Here is a 16524-nt window from a genome sequence, read left to right as displayed (position 1 = left end):
CATGATCGCGGCTCTCCAGGCACAAAATGAGATGCTGCTAAAGAAAATTACAGCACTCGAAGCAAAATTGGCGCAACCCATCTCTACCCACGCAGTAGAAGTAATTGAAAGTGAGACAGAAGCGCCGGCGGAGGCACCTAGCGCAGTAGCCGCTCTCGAGGCCCGTATGAATGCCCGGATCAACGCCCTCGAGGCCTGTGTGGACAGCCGGATTAGCATTCTTTAAACCCAAATCTCCACGGCCCTGAATGACACGATCGCCAAATTGACAGAGACGATTCCCTCTCTCGTAACTCAACAAATCGTGCAAACCTCTCGCACCACCCGGTGAGCTGCCCAATTAAAGACGTGTCCGGCCGGTACCCCAACATGTGTCGACAAATCGATTTCGATGACGAGTTGGAATCACTCTCCGGAATGAAGGATGTTCCCCTACCCATGAGTGCTGGTGCTGGAGCATCGTCTTCGCGACCCCCTACCAATCTTACCGATCATGGCGGGCACCCCTAAACTCAGGAAATTCCCCTGATCCAAATTGGCCATCCCTATCCTAATTACTCAGTGGAACTGTCGAGGTTTCATGGCCCACATTAAGTGGGCCAGCCTACGATTTTTCCTCACAACATTCGAGCACCTTCCTGCTGTGGTAGCCCTTCAGGAGCCAGGGAGTGGCACCACACTTACAAATTACACGTTTCAGCAGGACCCTCTCTCCTGTATCTGCGTGCATAAAAATTACACGGCCAACTTCGTTGACATTGACCTCAAAACAGAATTCTCGTACGTGATGGTGACCCTGCTTCCACTACGAAAACAGGATCCACCACTACATGTTCTCAACATTTATTGTTCCCCTAGACTAGCCAACATCACTTTCGCAGACCTTTTTAGCCGCGCCTTAAAGGCTGCGGGCAGGGATCCCCTGGTGATCGTGGGCGATTTCAATGCCCCCAGCACACTTTGGGGATACGCGCGTGAAGAGAAACGTGGACAGAACTTATGTCCATGCTGGGCCTTACTCTCAACACCAACCCTGCCCACCCAACTCATGTGGGTAACTCCGTGACCTGGGACACATGTCCGGACCTTACCCTCACCAAAAACATTCAATATGTAGACTGGGTCAACACCGAGGAAACCCTCAGTAGCGACCACTGCATACTCAATACAACTATTTGCACCCATCCATTGGCAAGACCTTTCGCACAGGCAAAATTTCCCGATTGGACCAAATTCCAGCAAACATACACCAACACGACCCCCATACAGGAGCAAGGGTACCATGTCTCGTCCCAGCAATTGGTTTCCACCCTTCACTCCACAGAAACCCAAATTCAGCTCTCAGAGGCGACTCCGGATGTCGACAACCACCTCCTTCACCTCTGGGAGGCCCGACACAGCCTTGTCCGCCGATGGCACTGGCAAAAACACAATGGGAAACTCAAAATTCACATCGCCGAGCTCACCCAACGAGCGGCAGAGTATGCGGCCCAACTCGCTGACTCTAACTGGGTGGACCGATGCAACACGGCTGTGCGACAAATGTCCAGCCGGAGTATGTGGAGCCTCTTCCGCGCAATAATCGATCCCACCCAAACTCGAGCAGAAACACAAAAAAATCTCCAACATTCACAGCTTCGATGGAGGCACTTCAAAATTGGCACTCAAACTCCGAGATCAACACCTCTGTACTCAGCAGGACGCCTGAGGGCCCGCATACTTGTATGCAGGTTCCGAGAACGCGGAGATGGTCCAACCGTTCCAGCTACACGACCTGAAGACGTTCCTAGCAAAAATGAAGGGAGGAACGGCACTGGGGCGAGACAAAATCACAGTCAAACTACTTGCCAACCTTCCCGACTCTGCCTACTCCACACTCCTCGCTTACAGCAACATCATTTGGATCAGGGAAACACCCCTCCCAATTGACTGGAAGACTGCTCTGGTCACCTTCATTCTCAAAGCTGGTAAAGGCATGAACACAGACAATCTCCGCCCCATCTCGCTTACTTCTTGTGTGGGAAAATTAATGGAGATGATGGTGCGCGACAGGCTGTCTGAATTTCTGGAGAACAAAAATGTTTTCGCAGACACCATGTTGACCCAGCAGGAAGCGGTCCTCTGACCCCTCCTATTCAATTTGGCAATGATGAGACTTCCCACTCAGCTGGCGAAGGTCAACGGCATCCAGCATGCACTGTATGCTGACGACATCACCATCTGGGCTAAACATGGCTCAGTAGGAGAAATGGAGGCCAACATGCAGCAAGCGGCGGACATCGTATACAACTATGCCCGTCGATGCGGCCTTCAGTGCTCCCAGTCCAAATCTCAATTTGTGCACATACGCCGCTTACCAAAGTGCACCACCAAAGGCAACCTCTCCCTTAACAGTGGACCCACACCCGAACACAATGAGATGCGAGTACTGGGGCTCTTTATTCACAAAAATCGCAGAGCTCAAAGTTGCTGGAGGCTGTGCTTTTGCTACCAACACGGAGACACCGTAACCTCAGAATGGCTGCCCTGTTTTGCCATTGATCATAAAAAAAAAAGTTTCAACCACACAACAGATAACACTACCAACCTTCTCAAAAATGAAGGATGCGGCTTATACATGGGTAACTTTTAAATATATATTTTGGTGATCTTTTTTTTTTTACAAAGTTCTGGGTCTAGGTGCGGCTTTCACACGGGTGTGGCCATTACATGAGCATATACAGTATATGTGAATGTTTCATTACAACACAAGTTGGTACATTGCCCCGAGTCATACTTATGAGAACTTCTGGTAATTCAAAGAAAATCCTGGGGTCCCCTCAAGTTTGAATTTACTGTGTGTGGCACTGGCCTCTATTCGCTAGAAAGGTATGCGAAGCACCACATTGCAGCAAACAAATTTGACGCCGAGTATGTGCAAATGGTGTACCAGAATGATAAAGATGAGAACCCCAGTTTTACGTTTATTTTCTACCATCGTGAGCAAATCTTTTAAAGACAACATCATCAAAAACAATTGAAATTTCTTCTGCCACCGTTCCACAGCCAGGAATTAGACATTAAGCATGCACATGCATTTGCACGTGGAGATGTACAAAAAGTATGTATTTTGCTCGGACTGCAAGTAGTAGTTTTATGCTTAGCACCATTTTTTTTCCCCGAAGAGCAGCTTTTGTGCAGATGCTTATTCTTTTCCTCTGGACATATCTGTAAGAAATTCTATTTGCCTCCGTATTAACTCTAATTTATTTCTTTCTTTCTTTCTTTATATGTTCAGCCAGCTAGCTAGTCGGTCATAATGTGTCCATGCTCTCTGGGTGCGCTACATGACATATGGTTAGCGCAGTCTGCTTACAGCTTGTGTGTGCAGCAAGTGCAGTTGTGAGCGGATTGGTTATCCACCATGTTGGGGCAAATGTTTGAACGTTGTGTGCCCGTTAGCTCGCTGTACTCTTTCTTCAGAGTGAATTTTGCATCCAGACAAAGATGAAATCCGTTTCCATTGATGGTACCTATGTGAAAAACATGACATTCCACAGCATATTAGTGCACAATTTGACGTCTGTACAATCATTTTTGTCTTAAGCAAGAAGAGGGATATGCTCTGCGCTCTAACGTTGCTTTGTGCCACGTGTCATGGCCTCGTATTCACCTCGGCGCAGGTTGTGATGCGCCTAAAGCGCACAGCGAGGGTCCAAGTACAGGCTGCAGCTTTCCTGCACGGCACTTACAACTGTCAGCCCCATGACTATTTCGGCACATCGTATAAAAATCACGTCCCTGTCAGTGCACTATAGTCTTTAGTCAGTCAATTTCATGTTAAGAGAGATGAGATTCCATTGTTTCATAAACAAGGAATTATTTGTAGATACGCACAAGAAATCTCAGTTGTGGCATTAATCATACCTAATTAAATAGTGCGTTGGCATATTTCAGCAAGACTGGTACAAAATTTGACATCTGTGGCAATCCTTACTGTCTACAGCTAGAGAACGGATTCGCACTGTTCTGATGTTCTGCACCATGTGCCGTGGGCTCGTCTTGACCTCATTGTAGATAGCAGTGCAGTGAACATGCGGTGTCGTGCAATATTGAGGAAACCAGCAGGATAGATTCTGTTCAAATTTTTTTCTCTCTAAAACAATACTAATGAAAGTTCTGAAATAAGTTTATGATGTATCACATTATGAAATACAATTTCAAAGTACATCACAGATGAAAGATGTCACGCAGAGAGGGTGACCTGATGGCACTATGCTCGAGGTGAAGGTGAGGAAGTAAAGTATTTTGGTTTACTCTCACTCCCCAAGGTACTTGCGACTGTCTAATGCTACCTTGTTTTTATCACAGAATTTCACGAATGGAAAGCACAGGACGAGGTTAGCCAGGACTGATGGTTCGAACTGCCTGTGGGCCCCAGAAAGCTGACCAGTGGAGAGACCAAATGTATGTTTACTGCAACAGATCAGGAATGGCTAGGCCAAACGAAGGTCACAGTGACCGTCGGGAGAAAAGTCAAGCCTGGCAACTCTGATAAGATATGTCATTTAATGCTGTCACAAAGTAGAAGAGCACTCGGACTCCTGCACATGAAGACATCACCACAAAGAAACCATTATGGCCATAGAGCGGAAATTCAGTACTTCAGAATGAGAGACAGGAAAAAGGTGAGCATAGCAGAGGACCTCAAGTGATGTGTACCCACAAAAACCATCCACAAAAATAACAAGAACATGCACTGCATGCAAGCTGAGGCTAGCACATTTGCCAGAGCACTCAAACCTGCATAACATTATATGGAAGTTTAACATTCATACTCCTGAACATTGTCACACCAATGATGCTATCAGTGTAGATAGGTTGGTGCATTTAATTAAGAAAATGCACCTCTCTGCTGGTATGAGGCACACGGTGCTGTGGACCCTAGTGGTACATTTAGTTCAACAGATTTTGCTCTTACTCTGATGAAAGAGCCTCAGAAGGATCAGCTAGAGGAACTGGGCCCTGGAACTGTATGTCTTGGCTCCACACATGGAACTACAATGTAACAGTTTGAGCTGGCCACTCATTTAGTGCTAGATGAAGCAGGATCAGGAATACCCATAGCTTATTTCATTTGCAACAGGACAAATGAGGAAACTTTAAAAGCTTTGTTCAAGTTTCTGGAGTCGGCCATCACTAAAAAAAAGTGGCCGCTACGACATTTCTGCTTAAAACCCTTTTGGCCCTGATGTCCTCAAACCAGAACAAGACCTTAAAGCCGTGGCTTGCGCGATAAACAAGTAAAACAAAACAAAAACAGAAACTCAAACAACTCAGCAGGCATGTCCATCGCCACAGACATCAGTTCTCATGCGCTCGCGTTGGCCAGAGCATCAGCAAGAGACAGCAAAGATGGAAGACGACGTCGAAGCTGGGCCAAGTAATGCATTTTTGTTTTTTTACTCGCGAGCCACTGCTACTGGTGAGTTGACAATTTAGGATAATGTTTTTAACTCCGTATAGAACATATAGTCATTTAAAACATTCCGCACGGATGCGTAGTTGAGTCACCACATGCACAATAATGTGTGTACTCATTTGAGTACACGAGGGCTGAGTGGGTGCCGCATCTTGCGTGTTAGGCTAGGGTGGCACCTTGAAGTAAAGCAACTTCTGTTTATTTTTCAGGCGCCAGAATGAAGCCTCACCTCTTTTACTCAGCAACTAGGACCCGCAGGTCTCAATTTGTGCCACTCAAAGACGCAGATGAAATGTTCGCCCAACTTGATATTGGAAATTTATCAGACGCTGCGGAGAATGAAGATGATGACGAAGATGATGACTTCATTCCTGAGGAAACAGGAAGCGATGTCTGCATCCTTGATTCATCGGAAACTTCTGAAGAATCAGATGAAAAGGAATCATCTAATCAAATGTCATGGCCCAGAAGAGCTTTTAACAAACCATCTGCTGATTTTAGTGGAGTTTGTGACAAGAATTAGTTTTGTCTTGATGAGCTCCCAACTACAAACGAATATTTCTCACGCTACATGCTGAAGAGCGCATTTGTTGAGCTGGCTAACAAAACAAACGTATTCTGTATTCAAAGAAGGAAAATCAGTCCAAACGAATGAAGAAGAAATAAGGAAGCTTATTTCTCTACGCTTGCTAATGGGAGTCGTTAAATACCCCTGTTTGTGCTTATACTGGAAGCCCGTTCTCAAAACAGAAATGTTCGCAAATGTGGAAATGTCCCGGAACAGTTCTGAGAAACTTCGCAACTGCCTACACATTGTTGATGTCAATCAAGAGAATGATGCAAGTGACCGCCTCTGAAAAGTGAGACCGCTGCTCAGTTCCTTCCAAAAAAGATGCTATGATATTAAGTTGGAGGAACGGTTATGCATTGATGAGCAGATCATCCCTTTCAAAGGTAAACTGGACAGAAAACAATATGTAAAAGGCAAGCCTAAACCGTGGGGCGTCAAGGTATATATGCTGTGTGGAGCTTTTGGCATCATATACGATTTCCTTATTTATCAAGGGTCCACTACCCGCCTGAATCAAGAGGAAAAGAAGGAATTCGGCGTCGCAGGTACTCTGCTTCTCCACTTTACATCAAGAATACCGAATGGACTTGGGTACAAGATGTTCTTCGACAATTTCTTCACATCGTTGCCTCTTATTCGAGAGCTTGACAAGAAGATTTATGCTGTCGACACTATACGCATAAACAGAACCCAAAAGTGTCCTTTAAAATCAGAAAAGGAATTGAAGAAAGAAGGAAGAGGCTCCCATGACAGCTTAGTAAGCAGTAACGGAAAAATTGTCATGACACGGTGGTTGGACAACCGGGCCATAAACATGGCATCTAACTTTATAGCCATTGAAGAGGAAGATTGTGTGTCTCGATGGAGTAAGGCAGACGGTACATTTATCGAAGTCAAACGGCCGGCAGTTGTTCGAGAATATAATAAAAGTATGGGAGGAGTTGACAAGACAGACTTCCTTGTGTCACTCTACAGGACCGACATTCGTTCAAGGAAATGGACCTTACGCGTCATTGCACGCTTTATGAACCTAGCTGGTACCAATAGACCCTTTTCCTAATTCAGTCTGGCAACACTGACACAGGAGGCTCCCCATGTTGTTACTCTATTAGTTGTCCGCCATTAGTTGGTCTGTGCGAGCGGTGCGGTGTGTTCACTGGTCGCTAGGTTGATGCACAGCAGCAGCATGTCGTGGTCCAAGAGCCTCGCTGTCATACCGAAAAGCCTTGATACAGGCAAAATAGAGACATATCGCACGTCGAGAAGCGTCGGAAACCGCAATGCACTACGCAGCCATAAGTTCGTCGCAGAAAGCTATGTCCAATGCTCGACAATTGAAACACGTTCATTCACAACGCAGTAAGTATCCTCGCTATCATTTTCTTTTCGCTTGCTTGCTCGCGTTTTTGTTGTTAAACGATACAACGACCGTTCATAAGGTACACAGGCTGATTCACATGCGTTTGCGAAGTGATATGTTGCCGTGCAGAAGGATAACGTGTCGCTCGCTATAACAGCTGTAATGACTGCGTTTATGCTGGCGCCAGCAGAAGTTAACTTGTCCTTCTTACTTGATGGAGTGATTCCACGCTCGTGCGCGTACGTGCTAAGTGCTTCAGGACACAAAAGAAGACTGCAACACCATATACCGTGACCGCCTTGCTGACGCACGATTGTTTTGTGAAAGAGTGTACATGCGAGTGCGCTGCAAGAAAGAACGGCACATGTCACCATGTCATGGGACTGTTGAAAGTCCTTGTGCTACTTCTTGATAACGGGTATGCAGAGGCTCCGCCGGAAATGTCATGTACGGAATTGCCACAAGTCTGGAGGAGGCCCCGGGGGCACAAAATACCGGCTTCTAGCGTCGACGAAATTGACTGGAGAGCCGCACGGCCAGACGGTCTTTCTTACCCGCTCCAATCGCGTCTTTATGAAGCCAGGAAAAGACAGAGGAGCGTAGAAGATGTTCAGAAAGCTGCGAGGCAGTTCGCAAGAGAGATGGCTGCACATACTGCGAGTCCACTTCTGGAACACAGGCAGGCTGCAACACTAAAGAAAGCAGACAGTTTGTTTGGCGAGACATGCGAAGGCAGCCTCTTGTGGAGTCAGAAACCACTTGTACCACATGACTTCACCACCTATTTATGCCCAGAAATTCAGGTTGGGGTGACTACAGAGTTGACACCCATGCAGCCAGCATTTTTTCCAGAACCCTTAAACACTGTTTTGTCATGCGTGGGCCTGCCACCAATGCAGCAGGCTGTAATTGAGGCAAGCACATACATGCATGTAGCATGCTGGCATTTAGCATGGAATAAAGCACAGGAAACATGAGAACTTTGCACTCAACTTTTGCTTCTTTTTGTCTTCAACCTATGTAGCATACTCTTGCTACTTGCTGCATAACTTGTGTTAACTAACCCACTTCGTCACGTTTATAACGCTTTTGCTGATTAGCAACCTAACGTAATATTTACAAAGTTATGTTGACTGTGGTTATGTCTTTCTGTGCGTTAACTCTAATATGTGCTGTACCCTTACACGCAGGCTTTTGTGTGCTGTCTGTTGATGAAGCTCACCAGCTTGAACAGACCTCTTGCCAGCAGAGCCTATTCATAGCATACATGTAGCATGGAATGAAGCCAGAAAATGCAATAACATTGTGCACGACTTCCAAGCAGTGCCTGTGTGTTTTTCAACGTGTGCTCTTGCTACTCGCTATATACATTACTTGTGCTAACTAACCTACATTTTCATAACACTATTTCTTGTGCTTAGCAACCGAACAGTTTTATTAGTTTACAAAACTATGCTGACTCTGTTAGGTCTGCTTTCTGTGTGTTAACTCTAACATGTGCTGCACCCTTATATGCAGGCTCTCATGCTGTCTGTTGATGAAGCTCGCCAGCTTGAGCAGACCTCTCACCAGCAGAGCCAAAGTGCGACATGGAAAGCTGCTCGCAAAACCTGCTTGACTGCTTCCAATTTTGGTGTTGCTGTTACACGTGAGAATTGGACAGAGAAAGGCCCGCAGAACCTCACCACAGACCGAGATCTGTCTAGAGTAAGGGCCATCCAGTAAGTACGGGTCCAAAAACATTTTCTTGGCCAAGTTAGTTCACAACAAAGTGAAAACTATAGCACAAGAAGACAAAGTGTACAGACGAGGCACTTCCTTGTTTACATCTGCTATGGATAATCTTGCTTCCAGTAAATCACGGTGGCTACAAGTGATGGGCACTAATGAATGTACAGGTACAATGTTATTAACAGATTACACATGTGCACCTGTTGTCACACATTGATCAAAAACCTTGGAAATGGGAGTAGCTTTGCACACTATATTTTCAGTCAAGCTTTTAGTCGTGGGTACAGGTTGGCCTTTAATAAATATCATTTTATTAACCTGTGCTCCTCAACATCGTTACAATACTAGCATATGTATACACACCGTATGTACTGCCGAACGTGGATTGTATCACAGAATGCAAGTAAAAGACAGAACTTGCATCATGGTATTTCTGTTTCAGGTACGGAGTTTCAAGCGAAACCATGGCTGTTCAAAAATATGAAACAACCCTCCGAACCTTCCGGCACAATATTCAGACCTTCCACTGCGGCCTTATTGTGGATCCCACGTGCCCATGGCTCGGTGCATCGCCTGATCGTGTGGTGTGGGACCCAGAGGAACCGAATCCTCATGGTATTGTCGAAGTTAAGTGCCCATATTCAATTAAAGACTTGAAAATACCAAGCACTCATGGCTCATGCCTTGTGAAAGACAGCTAAGGCACGTACAGGCTAAACTGCACCCACTATTACTATTACCAGGTTCTTGGGCAGATGGCCCTTTCAGGGCTTACTTGGGCTGACTTTGTCATGTATGCTCCACAGTTTCTAGTTGTCAAAAGAATTCGATTCAGTGAAAGTGAATGGCAGAAATGCAAAGATAGGTTGGACAGCTTTTATTTTTCCACACTTCTGCCGTACTTGGCAAAAACATGCAGTACAAACAATGAATGTTGAATTCAAGAGATTACAAAATTAATGAGAATTTATGTATTTATTAATAAAGTTGTGATATTATTGACAATGTCTTGTATTCTTTTCTTGAAATGAGTATTGAAGCCATGTGCTCATTGCTTTGGCCATGCTAGCTTGGCACTCACTGCAAAGGTTATGTAGTACTGAACTGACACCTTGCACATCACTGCAGCAAGATTGTTGCTGCTGCAGATCCTAGGTTGCAATTAAAGGACTTTGAAGAGTGCTTAAGAATGCACACAATGCCCAAATTTCATTAATGATCGGTGCAATTGACAGTGGGATGGGCCTGTCGAAAATATGAAATGCCTTAATACGTTGAATGCGCCGCTCGACATGTATTCTGAGACTTGCAATTTCCTCTGTTTGTCTAACTTCTTCTTCAGTAAGGTGCTGTCTCCGAAGGAAAGGGGGAATGTTCAACGCAACTCCTTTTGCACTGAGCCGGTCCTGTATCTTAAAGCCCTTGCAGCCATTACCAAGTCGCCAGGCTCAAACTCGAGTTTTAAAAACCCGCTTTTTTCAACGAGCTCTTTGTCCGACACCGACCCTGTAAATAATTTTGACAGAAACGTGATCGTTCCATCAGGTGAAATGACAACCAAACCCTTCATTGTCTTAGTTGACCTGTAGGTTGAGTAGGTCGCCGACTGAAGAACCAGAGAGCTTGGAACTTCGCATCTCACTTCTGTCGCGTCGATAATGGCTCTTGCTGATGGGTTTCGCTCTTTAAAAATGGCTGGCATAGCCTTGTCAACCTTGTCTCTGCTCAGCCAAAGGTTCATCTGGCCAACCCGCAAATAAATAAAGCTGATCCATGTGGTACATATTCTGGATACTGTAGCAATGGACACCCTGAACCTGTAGGCAAGGTCCCTTTCGAAAAGCCCAAGGCGCAACCTGACGAGAACAAGAAAAACGCTGGTCCTTAGCCGTCAGCATGTGCGGCCTCCCTGCATTACTTGATGAACTTGAATAGCTCCTAGACCATACTTTTATATTTTCCACACACTCACCGGGGTTTATTAACTGGAAGAAGCGCATGAATGAATCAAAGTTTGAAAGCCCAGTGTAGAAACTAATGTCCTCAGGGCTGTCCTTGAACCATTCGACAGAAAATTGCCTGCTTTTATGCTGATCAAGCTTTTTGTTTTCCATATTGAGTATTTCATACTCTCTTTGAGCTTTATAAAGCACATCTTTGGCTGACTTCACCTCATTTGTTCTAATTTCCAAGTCGCTCTCCAGTTGTTGTATACGCACTTGAAGCAGAGAGAGCTGCGTCTCGAGCTCAGGCACTCGCTCTGCATTTGCTTTCGCAGACTTCACCTCTTCGGTCCTATGTTCTAGGTCACTTTCCAGTTGGAGTATGCGCATTTGGAGCACAGAAAGCTGCTTCTCGAGCTCCAACACTCTAACTGCACATGCACAATCACACACTTCGTGGTCGCAGACGTGGATCGCACTGGCCGGCTTTGAAACACTTGCACACTCTGCGGCGTCCATAGTTTCAACAGCTGTTGAAGAATCCCGTGACACGGCGACATCACTACTAGGAGAAAGCGGTGGTTGTGACGCAAGCCCAGAGCTGCTAGCCTGGCCGACGGCGGAAAGCAGTTTTATTTTCGTGACACACTGTTGTCGTTCTTTCGGTTTTTTTCTTGCTGGTGGCTTGGATTTTCCAAAGGCAAACACGCTCGGCACGACGTCAACCCGGAGGTAACGCTGATCGCTGACTACATTCGGCAAGTAGCTGTCGGTGGTGAAGTGATTCGAGCACACCTTTGTGTGCTTCGTCACGACAAAAAGCTTTCCTTCATCGCGCTTAATAACTACAATCCATTTCTTCTTCAGATGCGGATCCTTCGGAAAACAGAAGAACGACACCAGTAAATCGACGTAAGGCGCGCGCATGAGACGCAACAAATAGTAAACGAAATGTATACACACGCATACTTGCCTTCGAGCCATTGTCGTCCAAAACTCCGCGCTGGTTGCAAAGCCAGCGAGGAGTCACCAGTCGCAAAGGAGTTCAAACTCCTCCTGCTGGCAAAGTCATGGCCAGTGTTTTTTGGGATTGTAAAGGGATACTGCTGATTGATTTCATGGAACGTGGGTCAACCATCAACTCAGACAGTTATTGTGCAACAGTAAGAAAACTCAGGCGAGCTATCCAGAACCGCCAGTGAAACGCTGCTTCATGACAATGCCAGACCTCCCTTCTCCCGTCAAACCCAGGAACTCTTGAGAAACTTTGGGTGGATTGTCATGCCTCATCCACCCACCAGACCTCGTGCCTAGTGATCATCACTTGTTCCCTAAGTTAAAGGAACATTTGAGTGGCCAATGCTTTCGGAGTGATGATGAAGTGAAAGAAGAGGTGAAACGCTTCCTCAATGGGTTGGCGGCGGAGTTCTAGGACATTTGGATACAGACATTGGAGCACTGTCTACAAAAATGTGTAGAAATAGATGGTAATTATGTAGAGAAATAGAGCAAAGTTTCATCTTTCCAAAAATGTACATTTCTGAGAATAAACAATGTTGTTTATTCCTAAAATTAATGGGAACCTTATTTTGGGATCAACCCTCGTGCCTTGAGCGTCTAAATAAATTGCGCTTGATAGGCTTCGGTGTTCTGCTCGTGGCAGCTATTGCATGCTGCATATTGCATCTATATGTCGAGGTAGCAGCACGCATAAAACTATTTGATACCCCTGTAACACGGGCACTAAAAAGTCTTTTGAGCAAAATGACCTCGCAAAAAAGAGCCATGCCTGCAGACACACGACAGGGAGCTATCTCTTTTTCAGGAGTGGTCTTTCCTGGAAGCTGAGTTCGTCAAACTCTTACTGCAAAAAGGAGTAGCCTCGAAAACAGTGGGTGCCAGCAATTATATTAAAGAAAACATGCAAATGCATATTTTTCGATCGCCTAGGCTCGTCATAAAAAAATGTACATCCCGCAGAAGGTGTGGTAAACCCAGTAATGCTCATTTTCTTCTGTTGAAGAAGCCGAAGGTTGCCAGAAAAATTTGTGCACTTCGCTAGTTCTGCAAACACTCCTTAAACTACTAGAATAAATCTTTGTTAATCTGGTGTTTTTTAAATGTATTTGGAAAACGTCTAATGCAATAAGTTTTCACTTTGTATTTCGAGATACATCAGTTTATCTTGGCCAATTTTGTTTCGAATGCTAGCGCCACCCATACGGTAGCGTGTCCAGAAGGAAACACTAAAAAGAGATTGTCGGTGCGGTGTGTCGGCTGCGCAACATCTCTTCATTAAGAAGTCGTAACTTGATAGAAGACCGCTTACGTAAAGAGTTCTTGCGTGCTAGTGCGACACAAGTATGAAACATTGTAGAGAATGTCGAAGCCGACCGAACTGTTTCCAGAAAGCACATACTGACCAGCGTCACAGGAACATTTTTTTCCGAGAAACGACCTTTTCTAAGTGTCCCAGGAATGTGCCTTGCAATGTTCGCTGGTTGTGCTAAGGATAGCATTGCTTCTAGCCCCGCGGACGGGCCTAATATATATCACGGGGGTAAGCGGATGTCCTAGGGACAACGAAATATCCTTGGAATCTCTGCCGGATATCCTTGGCCTCTGGGGAGGACTTGTGCTGCAAATGCAAGTTTGCATTTTACATTATGACCACTTATTGTGAACGCGTCTCACGAAGCAGACATACAAAGGGTTGACATACACCGCGTGCATCGACACAACACTATTGTCGACTCAGTAAAGCAAAACTGTACCTACCAGCCCCATCACAAGCGCCTGCTGTTTTCACAAAGGGCCGAGGAAATGAAGCTGAAGTCATCGTTACCACCACGGTGTCGGAAAGGTTTGTTACAACTTACCCACTGTGGTCTTGCAGCTTAAATGACAGGTCACGAAACGCGCAAGGTAGGGGACATTCACACAGGCATAGCGGACATTATTCACACTAAATATGTTGCAACTGAGTCCCGCACATACTGGATCACACTATAATATTTACACCTCCCGCGCCTTTCCACGTGCAACAGCAGTGCGATCACTCGAAGATAGCAGCCATACAGCAGCGGATGTTGACGGAAGCATGGCACGACGAAGCGGAAGTTAGCACTAGAGTGTGTTTAGCACACTCGAACTAGAGGCGACTAGAAGATTGGGGGTGGAAAAAAAAGTAGGGAAAAAAAAAAAAAAACGGAGACGTACAAAAACAAAGTTCACAACATAGGGTATCAGAGAATTTGGTTATGGGAACTCATCATGGGTTTTTTTTTTCTCTTTTTCTTCTTTTCTTTCTTTTTTAGCCTATAGGTAGGACCAGTAGGTCGTGGGTAGGATCATCACTCTAAAAAAAAAAGTCTACACCCTCGGGGCTCGTCTCCAAACGATGATCATCATCTACCTTGCTTTTGTTTTTAACTCTCTTGAAAACTTGGCGCTAGCTACTTTCCTGTCGAGAATGCTGTGTCAAGCTGATAACGCGCAAGCCGTTCGTGACTACGAAGTACCGGGCCCGCAGAGTTAAAGAAAGGAAATGAGTGCATCACCGATGACGATTATCGTTTGAGGCGAAAACAATGAAAAGGTTGTAAACTTGTTTTTTAGAGTGTATAATAGCAAGCGCTTGGTGGCTCAATCCACCGTCCCGTTGCAAATAACACGCTCATAACGTCCATCCATGTGTACATCAACCGCCAGAGTTTTATTATAGTGAACTAGAAGGGATAGAGTTTCTAGAACACCATAGTTTTATGACGCGTTTCTGGGATAGAGTTTCTGGCTCTTAAATCGTTTTTGTCATAGAGTAGGACGTCTTGCGCTGGAGTTTGAGGTATAGTCGCGGCGCCTGGTGGCGGCGCGGGAAACGACAACGACAACATCAATGAGCTAGGAAAAGGATGTGAAGTAATTGTGTTAGGAGACATGAATGCGCATGTTGACGGTATGGATGGGTACACAGACTCCACAGGTAACATGCTGCTGGATATGTGTGAGAGGCTTAACTTAGTTGTCTGTAACTCTACTGAAAAGTGTGACGGGATCATAACATGGGAGGTAGGGGGTCGACACTCGACAATAGATTATGCGTTGATGTCACATAGGATGTACGATAGATTAGGAGCCATGATTATAGATGAACAGGGCTCCAGAAGTATAGGTAGCGACCACAAACGTATCAAGTTTAGTTTTAAGAGGGAAACTAAAGCACGAACGACTCGCGAGGAAACGCCAGATGTGATTTTTTACTCAGAAGACGAAGTGGAAATAGCGGCCAAACAAATTGAAGAGGAAATATCAGAGAGTACTGAAACTGATTGGACTTACCCAAAGTTAATGAGACTATTTGAGCGTGAGCTAGGTAAGGCGCGAGTCAGGAAAACAAGGCAAGGGATACGAAAACTCAAGAGTTGGTGGGATGAAGAGGTTAAGAAGGCCATAAAGAAACGTCAGGAAGCCTCCAGGGAACACAGGTATTCCAAAAGTAAGGGAGTACCTGAAGCAGAAGTAGAGAGGAAATGGGTAAACTACATAAAATGCAAAAGGGAAGCATCTTATTTGATCAACGAGAAAATCAAGACAAAAGGGTCCCAATGGCTGTCAAAAATAAGCAATAAAAAAGATAAACAGGCAGCTAGAAAATTCTGGCAACATCTGAACTCCTTGGGTAATAGGACAAGCCTAGAGCAGAGGTATATAGTAACAGCTCAAGGTACTCGGTTAGAAGGAGAGGCGGCAATGGAGCATATAGGAACCATGATGAGGGAAAAATTTACAAAACAGACAAATGGTACATGCAGTACGTCGGAGAGGGATAGCCCGGTCAACCCACTGATTTCGCTTGGACAAAAAGAGTGGGAAAGGGCGGAGAAGAGGGTACCAAGTAGCACATCGGCAGGCCCCGATGGTATTCCAATTATGTTAATAAAGAAATTGGGCCCGAAATCTAAGAAAGCATTGAGGGAGGTGGTGAGCAAAATGCTAGTGGATGGTAAAGTACCTGACGAATGGAGGCTAAGTAGGATGAGAATGATATATAAGGGAAAGGGGGACAAAGCTGACATAAATAACTACCGGCCTATAACAGTGACGTCAGTGGTTTACAGGGTGGTTATGCAGATTATAAAGGACAGACTGCAGGCATGGGTAGAGAACGAGGGGGTACTTGGAGAGCTACAAAATGGGTTCCGGAAGCATAGGAGGCTAGAAGACAATCTGTTCTCGCTAACACAGTGCATTGAAATAGCTGAAAAGGAACACAGACCCCTATGGCTGGCTTTTTTGGACATCAAGGGAGCCTATGACAGTGTACTTCAAGAGGGCTTGTGGGGCATTCTGGAAACTTTAGGAGTGCAAGATGGAGTAACCAATTTCTTAGAAGATATCTATAAAGGTAACCGGGTGATTATACAATGGGAAAAGCAGGTTTCGGAGCCTATGATGATTC

At 45.3% G+C, this 16524-nt stretch overlaps 2 pseudogenes; one reads left to right on the top strand and one right to left on the bottom strand.

Annotated features, from left to right (window-relative positions):
• Positions 1-2149: 2149 nt before the first annotated feature.
• LOC142588185 (uncharacterized) lies at positions 2150-10061 on the top strand (annotated as a pseudogene).
• Positions 9805-11011, bottom strand: LOC142588171 (uncharacterized; annotated as a pseudogene).
• Between the last annotated feature and the right edge of the window lie 5513 nt (positions 11012-16524).

This window comes from Dermacentor variabilis, chromosome 7, assembly GCF_050947875.1.
Source record: "Dermacentor variabilis isolate Ectoservices chromosome 7, ASM5094787v1, whole genome shotgun sequence".
Lineage (NCBI taxonomy): Eukaryota > Metazoa > Arthropoda > Arachnida > Ixodida > Ixodidae > Dermacentor > Dermacentor variabilis.
This window is presented reverse-complemented; position numbering and strand designations above follow the sequence as displayed.